We start from the raw sequence: 6,574 nt of genomic DNA on the forward strand, positions 1-6,574 counted from the left end.
ATGTGTTGAAACTTAAGTCCTTATAGAATATGAAGAAAAAGTATTTAGAAAATAGGAATAAACATGTATTTTTACACAGAAATTTAGAAATCTAACCATATACAACATTTATCAGGACAGTCTTGTGGCTTTTTTTTTCTTTTAATTGTGTCTCTTTTTTCATTTACTACTCATTTAAAAAAACCTTTTACTTGAGAGACAGTATGGTAATAATTGGTATGTCATGACAAGAAGTATGTATTTAGAAGACCAGAATGACAGGCATTCCAAGCGTGACCCTTCTATTACACATTGCTACCTTCAGTGCAGTTGCTTAGTTCACAGGTATCAGCATATATAGTTACTCAGGTTTAGAATCCTACCAATTGACTGCTAGTTTCAAAGACCTGCTGATGTTTGTCAGGATCATTGCCTTGCCCATCTTGTGCATATGAGTGTATGGCTTTGTCCCTGTCCTGTTTCCTAGCTTTTCTCATTGCCCTCTCCTCATTGTCCAGTCCTCAAGTTCTTGCTTTCCTTTTAGTCCTGTTGCACCTTTCTATTTGTATTTCTTCTTTTGATTTCTCATACTAGGGAGACTATACGATATTTACAAACGTGGGTCTGGTTTATCTGGATCATATAATAGTTCTGTTTTAAATTTTTTAAAAATAGTTTTCATAGTATTTTCTATGACTACCAATTTATGTTACCATCATAGTTCAAAAAATTTCCCTTTTCTCCATAGCCCTCAACATTGTCTTTTCTGATAGTAGCCATTTTAATAGATTTGAGGTCATAGCTAATTGTGTGTGTGTGTGTGTGTGTGTGTGTGCATGAGTGTGTGTGTGTGTGTGTGTGTGTGTGTTGTGGTACCAGGGATTGAACTCAGGACCTTGCTCTTGCCAAGCAGGCACTTATGCTGCTGGGCTATCTCCCCGGTCACTCTAATTGTAGTTTTGATTTGTGTTTCTCTAATTATTGGCAATGTTGAGTATCTTTACATATGACTCTTGACCATTGCATATTTTCCTTGCAGAAATGTCAATAAAGTCTTTCACTTATCTTTAAAATCAGGATTTCATGTTGTTACTAGAATGTAGTGCTTTTATATACTCTGAATATTAACTCCTTATTAACTGTATGATTTGAAAATATTTTCTCCCTTTCCCCAGATTGGCTTTCATGCTGTTAATTCTACTTTTTGATACAGAAGAGGTTTAAATTTTTATGTAGCCAAATTTGTCTATTTTTACTTCTGTTGCTTGAACTTTTGGCATCATATCCTCCAAATCACTACCACATCAAATATCATAAAACGTTTTCACTATATTTTCTCCTAAGAGTTTTATAGTTTTAGTTCTTATGCTTATTTTTTGGTGGAAATTAATTTTATATTTGATGTTAGACTTTCAAGTTTCCAAAAAATTCTTTTGCATGTAGGAATCAAGTTTCTTAGCATCATTTGTTGAAAAAGCTATCATTCCCCTAACTGAATGCTGACTCACAGTTTTAAGAGATTCAGATCATAGTAAGTGACATCATAGCAGAAATATTAAAGAAGGGTATGGCAGAGCCAAGATGCTTAATTCATAGTAACTAGGAAGCAGAAAAATGCCAAAGAGGAAGGAGCAAGGGATCAGATATACCCCCCGAGTTCACACCTCCATGACCTACCCAGACGTACTAAGGGTGTGTTCTTCACTAATTCCTTTGGTGTCTCTTAAGCCAGTCATGCTGCCATAATTAAAATGAACCACCACATTCCAACCCTCACTAATTTGACATCCAAACACACTCCTGAGACCACACTTACACTCTGATTAACATGACAAGATCTCAATAATTTCCTAACATGGTGTAGCTTACCTAGCACACAGCCACAAACACAGTAACTCCTGCCTCAAGTCTCAACAGATCCAGAACCTTCCAAGTTCTTCTGAGATGCGAGGCAAACTCTTTGCTGTGAACCGCTATACAGATAAAAAGCAAGTTCAATATTCCCAAGGTAAAGTGGCCAAGCAAACATGGGCCTGTTCTGTGCAGGACAGATAGAAGAGAGGAACAGAAATCATGGGATCAAAGCAAGCGTAAAGCCCACCAGGGAAAACATTGCTTCCTATTTTGTCTATAGCAGAGTTCAGAGTATTGATTTAATGTATTTTTATTGTTGATGTGATGGCTTTCGTTGTTTTTTTCCCCTCATTGTGATATTCTGCTACTATGCTGTCAAAAATGTAAATGTTAAAGATCCTTAGCCCTCTTTCACCAACTTGTAATTTAAAAGCCAAGAGATCATTTTATCCCTGAACATCCTTAACATGGTTTCAAGATACTTCAAATCCATTTTTGACTGCATATTGCACGAGCCACCTGGGTACACCCCTGAATATGACAGCATGGTGTTCTATAGGATTTATCTAAATATTACAACATCATTGATTACTAACTTCTCAGAAATTAGAGCAAAGAACTAGTTTCCCCAAACACTTCTCCCTTCTGATTGACAAAAATTCTCAACAAAGTGAAGAAAGCTTTTACACTCTTAAACATCTTATTCCTTCAGCCACTGTCAAGAGAACCCCTCACTTATGATAAATTCATAATCTCTTAGAGGAAAGTTTTATTATTATTATATCTTTTTCTGACACTTACTGCCTTATCTTGGCCTTTGGATATGTATATCCATTATGCCACATCAACAAATCGAAATAAAGGAATAAGCAAATGTTAATTTACTGGTTTAGTTTTCTAACCATAATCAAGGATCTGAAGAAATGGACCATGTTAAGGCTTAAACATGAAGTGTAACACAATGACTTTGGTATTGAGAGCTTGACTGCCAATGCAGCAGTATTCACAAGTGAAGCCTACAGAGGTGACTGGATCCTAAGAGTGGCTGTCTCTCTGTCTCTGTCTGTGTCTGTCTGTCTGTCTGTCTGTCTGTCTGTCTGTCTGCCTGCCTGTCTGTCTATCTGTCTCTCTTATCTCTGTCTTTCTGTCTCTGTCTGTCTGTCTGTCTGTCTGCCTGCCTGTCTATCTGTCTCTCTTTTCTCTGTCTCTCTGTCACTGTCTGTCTCTCTCTCTCTCTGTCTCTCCCCCCCAACCTATTCTCCAGTTTCTAACTGACAGGATGAATAACTGTCCTTTGCCTTATGACGAGATGTTTCTTGTCCCAGTGTCAGTCCACCCTGGACGGAAGCCTCCACAAGTATAATGCAAAGAAATGCTTCCTCATTTAAGATGTTTTTCTTAGGCATGTGGTCACCATGATGAAAATCTGACTGACACAGAAAAATGGGATCAGTGCTGTAACTATAACTGGCTATGGAGTTCAGAAACTTCTGGAACTGGTTTGTAGGAAGAATCAGGAAAAATTTAGAAAAGCAAGATAAAAAGTTATGATAAGAAAAGTGGAGCTTACTGGAAAATTTTATTGAGGACTCAGAAGACCAGATATGAGCAGTGCCAGTCAAAGCAGTGCATGTAAGAGAAGAATGAGGACTCCTTTGAAAATTGAACTAGAGACCTTTGTGTTATTCTGGCATAGAATTTGCTATATTTTGTCTATGCTCTAAAACCCTGACTGAGGCTAAGTTGTACAGTCACAGATTAATTCATCTGCTAGAGGAAATTTCAAGGCAGCAGCTGTTCACATGATAACATGGATTTTTCTGGATAACTTTAGACTAATTAATTGACTAACTTTCTTTGCAGTGCTAAGATTAAATCCAGGGTTTAATGTGCACCAGTCAAGTATTCTGCTATTTGGCTTAATCCATATCCATTATTTTAGCCAGAATTATAGTGACAGTTGGGAGCAAAGTGCGGAGCCATAAGATTTGAAAAACTTGCAGCTTGGCCATAGAAGAAACACAAGTAAACCTGAGGCAAAAGGAGCTGTAGTTGCTGAAGAGATGAAGCACCATCAAAAGGAAACCAAGTACTTTGCACCAGGAAAACAGGAAAAATGTCATGAGAGCATCTCAAAAATTTTCCAAACCCAGTCATGGCAGGCTTAAGAGTGTAAAATTGTTTTAAAGACTTTGATTTCAACAACTTTACACATTTTTTGACATCTTTATTTGGAAGTCATATCTTGAAATCTTTGTTTTGAAGATAAGAAAGTCCTGGTGTGTGCTATTCAGCCAGGCCTGCCAAGAAAGTGTTTCCCTGGTTCAGCCATCTAATTTAGCACACAGAGACTGCCGCAGGCATGGTCCAAGGGGGGAGACTATTACTTACACTGGTGGTAGACCATGGCATCATCCATGTAATGCAGGTTTTGCAGGCATGCAGAATACAAAATTAATGGGGTCATGGAGGCTTCTATAAATATTTTAAAGAAAAGCCTAGCAGACCAGACAGTGTCCTTCTAGGGAGCCTATAAGACGGTGATGTGTCAAGTTGTAGGAAACAGCTCAAAGTTGCAATGGCAAGCTAAGCAAGTTTAAGATACCCACAGTGCAGAACAGTGGTTGAGGAAAGCCATAGGCAGCAAGCAGAGCCATGGCCTCAAGGGAGGAACCACATGGGTGGCAACCACCAAGGCCATAGAGACAGCACTGCCTGAGCCCTCTGGAGCTGAAATCCCATCATCATAAGCCCTGGATACTAGAAATACAGCTCTAGGATTTAATGTGTTTCCTGCTGGGTTGGGTCTTTGGTTCAGTTATTTCTTTTCCTCCCTTTTTACCTTTTGGAAAGGGAATATCTAACCTGTGATATTGTATCTTGGAATATGTGACTTGTTTTTTTTTCTCGTTCTACAGGGATAGTGCTAAAAATTTGTTTTGAATTTTAGAGAAGGCTTGGACTTGAACTTCCGAGCAATGCTGGAACTGAGAAGACTTTGGGAACTCTGGGAAGTAGACTAGATGCATTTTATAATGTGAAACAGATATAATCATTTGTGGACCAACGATGGAATATTGTGGCTTAAGTATGAAACTGTGAAATGTTCCCTGAAGATTCATGTATTGAGGGCTTGAGCCCCAGTGCAACAGCGTTCAGGGATGGAGCCTATGAAAGCAACTAGAAGACGAGGACACTAACCTCATCACTGGATTAATCCACTAGCTGAATGGCCTGAAAGGAACGAGGTATATTTGAAGGAAGCGAGCCACTGGGACATGTTTTTGAAGGATATATTTATTATCATCCTCTTTTCCTCTCTCTCTTCTCTTAGTCTTGAAGTAAGCAACTTTCCTTAGCCATCATTTCTACCATGATGATTCTGCCTTGCAGTCGACTCACCACAATCTGAAACCATGACACCAAAAAGATCTTAAGGGATCTTTTCTCCTTTGAGATTTTTCTTTGTTTAGATATTGGCCCCAGAGATGGAAAGGTGACCAAAAAGCAACTGTTTGCATGTTTGTTTGTTTGTTTGTTTGCTGTGATATTAACGATTGAACATAGGGCTTTCATACTGAACTACATACCCAGTCTTCTTTAGCTTTTTGACACATGATCTCACTAAGTCTCCACATCTTCCAGCCTGGGCTTGAACTTTCAATACTTCTGATCCATGGCCTTACTAAACCCCACCTCCTATTTCTGTCAGTTTCCAATAATGTCATCAGATTATGATCAGAGATTAAGCCACAATTGAAGCTAGAACCTTCTTCAAATATTTCCTCATAACCAGGGGCAACCATGCCTTCAGCACCATGAACCTTTTAGGAGGCACATCCTGTCCAAGCCACAGAAGATATTTTAAACAAACATGCAGGGCAGAAGTCCAAGTTTAAGATTCTAAGGGATTTGATTTCTTGTGAGATCTTGTTTGCTGGCCTTCTAGCTATGCTCTTATCTGGTCTCTCCTTGCTACATACAGGGAGAGACAGAAGTGGGAAGGAAGGAAAGGGGGAGGGAGAAACAAGGAGGGAAGAAAAACTGAAAAAGAGAGTGAGAGAAAAACACTATAGCTTTCTCTTCTCACAACATCACTAGTTCTATTGCATAAAGTTTCCCAATCTTATAACTTTACCTCCTAACTTATAACTGTACCACTCTGTCTAAAAATATATTCACATAGGTCAAAGGACTTCAACATATGAACAAAGAGTACATTTAGTGTATTGTTGTAATACATTATTTTTTGGACATTAAATATTGAAAGAGTGATGATAGTGGTAGTAGGGTGAATATGATAAAAAGAATTTTACACAAAATTTTATTTGTTCCTTCTCAGTGTGTGAGGAAATTGCCTTGAACTGCAAAAGAGTCTATTGGAAAACAGGCAGATGAGTTTTCAAAGTTCATGTGCTAAATTGTCACACTGCTGGATTTCCATGCCCACTTGCTATGATACCTTTAATTTTCTGTCAAAGAGGTATCTAAATAGGTTAGAAAAATCAAAAAATTAAATTAGTTCTAATTTTTTTGTTTTTAAATTTTATTTTGTTTTATTTTGAAAAGCAAAAGCAAATAGCAGAAACAAAGACAAAAACAGGGTAATATCCAACAATACACATATTACAGATTTTCAAAACAAGAATAGTTAATTAGGGGCTGGAGAGATGGCTCAGTGGAATAAGCGCTTCCCTGGCAAGCACAAGGGCCTGAGTTCAATCCCCAGTTCCGCCAAAAA

General features: G+C 38.1%; 1 long non-coding RNA gene across 1 annotated transcript; it reads left to right on the forward strand.

Annotated features, from left to right (window-relative positions):
* The first annotated feature begins 1,087 nt into the window (after positions 1-1,087).
* LOC111813528 lies at positions 1,088-6,339 on the forward strand. Its single transcript, XR_002818758.1, has 2 exons — positions 1,088-1,987; positions 4,752-6,339. It is a non-coding gene; the product is annotated as an uncharacterized LOC111813528 (long non-coding RNA).
* Positions 6,340-6,574: the final 235 nt, after the last annotated feature.

This window comes from Octodon degus, unplaced genomic scaffold, assembly GCF_000260255.1.
Source record: "Octodon degus isolate 3935 unplaced genomic scaffold, OctDeg1.0 scaffold00196, whole genome shotgun sequence".
Lineage (NCBI taxonomy): Eukaryota > Metazoa > Chordata > Mammalia > Rodentia > Octodontidae > Octodon > Octodon degus.